General features: G+C 34.6%; 1 long non-coding RNA gene across 1 annotated transcript; it reads left to right on the top strand.

The window, feature by feature from the left end:
• Positions 1 to 2239: 2239 nt before the first annotated feature.
• Positions 2240 to 6399, top strand: LOC125675987 (uncharacterized). The gene is made up of 3 exons (XR_007370730.2): positions 2240 to 2584; positions 3453 to 3519; positions 5815 to 6399. It is a non-coding gene; the product is annotated as an uncharacterized LOC125675987 (long non-coding RNA).
• Positions 6400 to 7058: the final 659 nt, after the last annotated feature.

Below are 7058 nucleotides of genomic sequence, written 5' to 3'. Positions count from 1 at the left end.
AAGAAGACAAAATAACTTAAATAATGCTACGCTATAAGATGACAAATAAAAATTCATCAAAACAAACCCAGAGCAAAAAGATGGCGAACAAATAAAGAGAGTGAGAGAGTAGTATCCATGTAGTCGACACCCGATTAAAAATTACAGTTCACGTGCACGTTTTGATTTAGCAACTATGATTCACACCATTCATATTACAAACCTACAGTAGAAAATAAATTTTATTTCAGTCTTTCATTAGAAATTGAAGGCCATTTTGGTACCAACAAAAACAATATACATGCATACACGCGCACATAAAATGACTCAGCAGTTTTGTTGATGTCATTCAACAGACAATTGTATCATATACCTGCAGTAGGGATTTCAGCATTTATAAGAAAGTTACATTGTGTATGGTGATTTTAAAATTGTCCATTCAAAATTTTCCATGCGCATGCCGTTCGGTAATATTGAACATATCAAGTGGTAAGGAGTACCAAGATACACATAAAACAAAAGATTTTAATGAAAAACAACTAGTATTGAGACATCACCAGATGTAGCATCGTCGTCCTATTGCCTCCGTTCAGTCTACGTCCAAGACGTGGCTGTGTGATTAAGAAAGCCCTCGACTTTACCTCAATTGGTTGAAGAAAATGTATCTAAAGAAGTAGCATTGGGTAGGGTAGCAGGTCCTTTTACCGATGTCCCACTCCCCACTCTTCGCATTTCACCAGTGGGTGTCGTACCTAAAAAAGGATGGCGATTTCAGATTAATTCACCACCTGTCTTGCCAACAATATGACTCGGTTAATTATCACATTGATCGAGACATTTGTACTGTTAAGTACTCCAATATTGACGAAGCGATCCTTATAATTCAAATACTGGGGCCCACGGCATTGCTGGCCAAAACTGACCTTAAGAGTGCCTTTCGTCTGCTACCTATATACCCAGGCCGAGTGGTTAGAACATTGCTCTCCTCAAAAAGTTCTCAGAGCAAATGACTCTTTCTAATATGCTCTTCTTCTTCAACTAAGGGCCGAGTGGTTAGAGCATCGCGCTCAAAATCACACGGCCTCTCACCTCTGTCGGCGCGGGTTCGAATCCCGTTTGCGCCGGTAAGTGAGAAAGTTTTCCAGTTTACTTTCGGAAGGTCGGTGGTCCCTTCCCAAGTATATTGTATCTGAGTTCTCTCTTCCACCAATAAAAACTGGGAGCCACCAGACAACTGAAAAATTGTTGAGTGTGACGGAAAACATAAAAAAAAAACTACTTCTACAAATGTTTACCATTTAGCTCAAAATTGTCTTCTGCTTTATTCAACCGATTCAGCACATTCCTACACTTGTTGGTCTGTAAAAAGTCCCTCAATTCCAATATTATTCATTATTTACATGACTTTTTGTTTGGGGGCAAGTCAGGAGACGGAACATGCAGTCACACTTTGCTAATTTTTCATAAGGTTTGTGCGCAATTGGGGGTTCCCATAGCTGACGACAAGACTGTCGAGCCGACGACATGTTTAACATTTTTAGGGATTGAATTTGATACAGCAGCGATGCAGATGCGCCTGCCTTAGGACAAATTAACGGAACTGCGTAGTCAACTACAAACAACTTTGCATGTTAAAAAACTGACATTACAGGAGCTGCAGTTCTTAAGACTGATTCTATGTAACTATCAAAATTCAGTGGCCACGGTATGTCACAGATTTTTATGAAACTTTGTGTGTAACAATATTATGATAGATATAAAACAAAAAGGACATGCAAAGGTTTGACTTAGCAACGGTTGCCATGGAAACCGATCCTCTAACAACAGCTGGACAAGATATGCACATGTATGTTATATTTTGAATAATAAAAAATTAAACGCTATTGTTCATAAAAACAACAATTGTAAAAATTATTTTGAGCTAGGTTCTAGCTTTTAGAAATTTTTTTATATTTATTTAATCCTTGAAAACAATAGAAATAATTATTTTTATGATGTATAAGGGTTTGATATGTGTAATTTTTAGAGAGGGATAAAATATATTTGCCCAGTCATTTGGTGTAAACTCACATGCTAGTAAAATGTATTGAATCTTACTTTAAAAAAGTACAGAAACACATTTGTGGAGAAACCAAAGGTAAACACATAAACCAGTAGTTTCTTCTGGTGCACAAACCAAAATACACCAGAAAGAGTTATTGCCCTTTGTAACACTCTCTTGTATTGGAGATATGAACAGCCTTCATTTGTTTTCAGTATGGCAGGAGGTGGAAATTTGAGTTTTTATTCAATTTGTTCTTCAGAAGTTTATCAATATCAGATGCTCTTTGTTCACTTAATTCACTACCCGATCTTTATCTTCAATTGTGCTAAAGGATTCCGGTTTATTTCATGGAATACAAATCCGTTTGATCTTTGCCATAGTCACCGGACTCTAGCATCCAATCGTCTACGTATTCGTAGAAAAAGTAAATGTTGTGGAATTTAACGCTTTATTGCATCACATCCGACTAAAAAAATGACCAGGGAAACAGAAGGCTGACAGACATATTCATAGAAAATATGAAAAAGCCCTGCCTGTTGCCGTGTTGGAACTTGTATTGACGTAAGTATTCTATTTGATTTAGAATCCAAATTCTAAAGTAAAGGCTGAATAAAATGTATCAGAAAATTTGGCTTTTAGTAAACATATGAGAACCCCAATTTATTTTATACTGCCAGCCAGGCTAGTCAGCTATAGTAGTATACATGTAGACTGAACATTGTAAGTAGTCTTGTCATTTACTGCATGGGTGTACAATATAGAATACTAGTTAAGTATGTCCCCAACCTAACATTCACTCAGGGAGTTTCCTATCACATTTACACAGAGTTCAGGATCGGTAAAAATTGGGGAATACTTATAAAATCATGTTTCATGTGGAAATTTTCAAAAGGACTAGGCTTAATTTATGTAATCCTAAGTGATGACCTCTCTCTCTCTCTCTCTCTCTCTCTCTCTCTATGACTGTCAAGTTTACAATAAAAACAAACATGTGAATGCCTGTGTGCATTCTAGATAAAGATTGTTAAAATCATATATATTGGTGAGCCAGGCTACTTTCAAGTTTGTTTACCTGTGGTAACCCCCACTAATATGTGAATTGTGATCGTTCTAATCTACAGAAGAAATCACACAAATACTATTATGATTTAAAGTTTTCTCATCTCTGTAATTATGAACTTTAGGACACTTGATTTGGAAAAATTAAATGATGAAAAACTGATGATTTTGAATTGGGTCCTGTAACTGGGCCCTCAAATTTTAATACATGTAGGTCCTGTCAACTGAAGTAAATCAAAAAATATTAAATGTAAATTGTAAATATTCAAATACTTTTGAATTCTTACTTTTTCATCCAATAATCACATATTTTGGCCAAAGTACATGACCACTATTTTATGTAATTAATGTGTGCTTTTCTGTGTTTCAGCTGTATGAGCATCATACTGTGCAACTCACCTAAAGATGGAGTTGACCAAGTTGCTGACTTTGAGGAGGTAAATATTCAGCATTAATACATACACATTGAATACATAATTTGAAATTCAAATTTTGAATCCCAGTATTATAAATCCTAAAACAAATTAATAGATGTGGGGAATGTGGTACATTGGGTTTAGTTTCTTGGTTATAGAGCCTGCATGGAAACTGAATTCTCTAGAATAATCACAGGAGACCATCCATTTTTTATGCGACATGATGACTTGAAACGTTTTCATCACAACTTCTAAAAAAAAATTTATTACTTCATTTAATTAGCATACTCAAAAAGACTAGTTGTTTTGTTGTCAATGACGCACATATATATGTACACATGTGTATGAGCTCGGTATCATTTGTAAAAATGATTAATTCTAATTAGGTCAATGTTGAGAATCACTCAAGTGACCTACATGTTGCTATTTGTGTGCATCAGTCATCATAAGACGTTAATTGAACATTAATATTTTTTCTTCATAACCACCCTTCCAATTCTTTTCAAATTTCTTTTAAGCATCTTTGGGACAAGGGGAATTAACATAGATTGTAAATCTAAAGACTCTGGATTGACGGTACTTTTAAAAATGCTCTATACCAAAATTGAGAATTTTGTTTTAGAACCAGGGTTTGATTTCTTCAATTTTATGGAGAAAACTTTTTCAGATATACACTTCGTTAAATTGTAGAGTTGGGGAAGGGGGGGGGGGTATAAGTGTATTTGACATTTATTTGTGTCCAAATTATGCAATTAATACTGAGGATTTCAGTAGTAGTCTGTTTTTAAAACAACAGACACCTAGAATTAAGAGCACAATGAAAGCATACATGTGATAAGGAGGGGGGGGGGGGGGGGGGGGGGGGGGTGTGACTTCATAATAATGCCTGAAAATTCTTAACAAGTAAATTTTAACAAAAATTTTACATTAGAGATGCCAATTCAAGATAATTAACATGCTTTGTTTATTGGCATCTGGTGTACATTTGGCAACAAGTAGTGTTGTTCATTGAGAAACGATAAATTGATAATGTACATGTATGCGTTGGTTGTACATGTATATGTTTTAGGCATATCTTATTGCATGTTTTGTTGTGTTTGGTTGTCGAAAATATTGATAGAAATTAATAATGAAGAATTGCTGATATACTAAGGACATCATGATTCTGATCTAAAGAAATTGAGGACTAGTTAATATTTACATACTTTGTTACATCATGGCCATACATTGCTTGCAAGAAAAACACACATGGGCCACATACATGTAATCAGTGACTAAGACATTTTGTTCAGTTATACTGTTTTCAAGTCATTACACTTAATTCTTAGAAAAATTCCTTAATTGGCAATTGATTGCAATCAGAAATTGCAAATTTTCTATTTATTCCTTACTTGACACTATCGAATGACAGTAATGTGATGCGCGCTCCCTGTAATCAGGGGGAAATAACTCGTATAGCATTGTGAAAAATGTAGCTCATTGATTATTCATATACGTTTGAAATATTTTATGGTTATACAAGATTTTTTACAATAACTATTGAAAAAGACTCGAACACAATTTATGTTCATGTTATGCATAAATCTTATTAAATCATTGACTCCGCAAAATATTATGACATCACAGGAGAGTGGAACTACCTTAAATAAAGCTGAATACTTATGAAGGAAAAACAGAAAGGGGTACCAAAATTGCGAATTTCGAAAACACACGGTTGTGAATGTGGGTCCAAAAGAGTCATATAGTGTATAACATGGATTTTGTAGCCCTTAGAGCTATAGTGATACTTTGAATTTTTTTTTAAATTTGATTAATACTCAGGTAACCAATAAGGTTTGTGGACATCTTGTTAATTTATGAGTATTAACACTATTAATAGCTCTTCAATACAGCATAAACACATGAATACAAACTGTATCAAAACATAACATCCTTTAGGCCAATTCAACTTAATTAGTAAGATTATCATCCTGGGTCACCAAAAAGTATGGGGCAGACTGTGGGAAGATTTTATTTTTTAATTTTTATTTTCTGAGAAATATATTGATGACAAACGAGTTTTTGTCAACAGAAGTGCATAATTTAATGCCAGATATATAAATCTATGTTATTTCACAGATGATTTTTGAGGGACGGGTGGGCGGGCATGATAATCTATCAACTAAGTAATTAATTAAGTGGTAAAATTACTATTCTAGCATCATGAATGATCTTGTACATGTAAATTTAGTTTAATCAAATTGAATTAGGTGTGTACTGTATGAAAATGTGAAAAATAAGATGAACTTTTCAATATTTGTTCAACATATTTTTTAGAACTTGAAGAGCAGAAGATGCATTCCATGACTCTTATGTGATATAGAAGACAAAGAAGAGCTCTTGAGAATGGGAAAAAAACTGCGAGTTTTACAGTCAATGAACACACCTCACGACACAAGTCCATCCTGATTCAGTAAACTATTCTTCTAAGGAAACACCATGACTTAGTTAAGATCAAGTTTTGGTGTCAGAAGACTAATGTAACTAAAACATTGCAAAATTAACCTGCAAGTGTCTTATGTGACCCTGATGAATAAGGATTCATAACTGAACAGTTGAAGGAAAATCACTATTATAATGATTTAAAAAAAAAGATGATTGTGTTGTTTGGATAACATAGTGATCCATGTTTGTTGAATAAACAACTTTGCAAAAATGAGTTGTTCTGTGTTAATATTATAAATTTACTAATTACTGGTATGTCAACATAGATTACAGTAACACTGAACAAACTTCAATAAATTTTAAAGTTTCATGCAGTTTCTGCAGTAGAAAATGACACCTATTGATTTTCTGGTCCAAAGGTCACTAGGTGCAATACAATACTCTGTACAATTGATGTCTGACCAGTTTCTTCAGAACCCTTTGATTGATAGTGATATTTCATACAGGGGTTGGTCACTGATAGTATATGACCCCCATTGATTTTCAGGTCAAAAGATTAAAAATGTCACTCCTTGGCCGAGTGGTTGGAGCATAGCGTTCAAAATTACACGGCCTCAGTCGGCGCGGGTTCGAATCCTGCTCGCGCTGGTATTAAGTGAGAAAGTTTCCCAATTTACTTTCAGGGCTCGAAATTAACATATGCCCGTCAGTCTGTGACTGGTTAAAAGTCTGGCGGACTGACATACATTTGTTTTAGTCAGTCCGATGGGACTGGTTAATTTTCTAAAGCATCATTTTGGAAAATATGATTATGGAATTTTATACAGACATTCGGCATGCTTTGATTTGTAGATATCAGACAAATCTGAGTTGTAAATATAAATCCCACTTGTCTAAGACATATTGAGTTAAATTTCATTTTAATAACATTAACGAAACATGTTTAATTATTTCTGGAAAACTGTTGGACTGGTAAATTTTTCTGCGGACTGGTTGAAATTATACCCCATCAGTCCGGCTGGACTGGTGACATAAAAAGTTAGCTTCAAGCCCTGACTTTTGGAAGGTCGGTGGTCTCTTCCCAGGTACATTGTATCTGGGTTCTCACTTTCACCAATAAACACTGGGCACCACCA

This window comes from Ostrea edulis, chromosome 1 (genome assembly GCF_947568905.1).
Source record: "Ostrea edulis chromosome 1, xbOstEdul1.1, whole genome shotgun sequence".
Taxonomy (NCBI): domain Eukaryota; kingdom Metazoa; phylum Mollusca; class Bivalvia; order Ostreida; family Ostreidae; genus Ostrea; species Ostrea edulis.
Note: the sequence above shows the minus strand (reverse complement) of the source record. Positions and strands in the feature narration are given on the sequence as shown.